This window comes from Cnephaeus nilssonii (assembly GCF_951640355.1).
Source record: "Cnephaeus nilssonii genome assembly, chromosome: 4".
NCBI lineage: Eukaryota > Metazoa > Chordata > Mammalia > Chiroptera > Vespertilionidae > Cnephaeus > Cnephaeus nilssonii.
The window spans coordinates 77982791-77983533 of NC_137075.1; positions in this window are offsets into that span (position 1 = coordinate 77982791).

Below are 743 nucleotides of genomic sequence, written 5' to 3' on the forward strand. Positions count from 1 at the left end.
TTTGTAGATGACCTAGCACCAAGTAAAGGCATATCTATACTAATAAAAGGTTAATATGCAAATTTGTCATGACGCCCTCAACAGTAACGACTGAACAGCAGGCTGCATGGGGTGACCCGACCAGCAGGGGGGCCAGTTGGGGGCAGCCAGGCTGGCATGGGGGGCCATGAGGGGCAACCAGGCCAGCAGAGGGGGCAGTTGGGGGTGACCAGGCCAGCAGGGGGCATTTGGGGGCAACCAGGCCAGCAGGGGGGGGGCAGTTGAGGGTTTACCAGGCTGTCAGGGGGTGGGGCATGAGGGGCAACCAGGCTGGCAGAGGGGAGCAGTGGGGCAACCAGGCCAGTGGGTGGGGGGAGTTGGGGCAACCAGGCCAGCAGGGGGGGGGGTAGTTAGGGGCAACCAGGCCAGCAGAGGGGGGCAGCGAGGGGCAACCAGGCTGGCAGGGGGGTAGTTGAGGGGTGACCAGGCTGGTGGGAGGGGCAGTTGGGGGCAACCAGACTGGCAGGGTGGGCAGTTGGGGTGACCAGGCCAGCAGGGGGGCATTTGGGAGCGACCAGGCCAGCATGGGGGCAGTTGGGGGTGACCAGGCCGGCAGGGGAGCAGTTGGGGATGACCAGGCCAGCAGGGGGTCAGTTAGGAGTGATCAGGCTGGCAGGCAGAGGCAGTTAGTGGTGATCAGGCTGGCGGGGGGGGGGGGGCAGATAGGGACAATCAGGCAGGCAGGCAGGCGAGCAGTTAGGAGC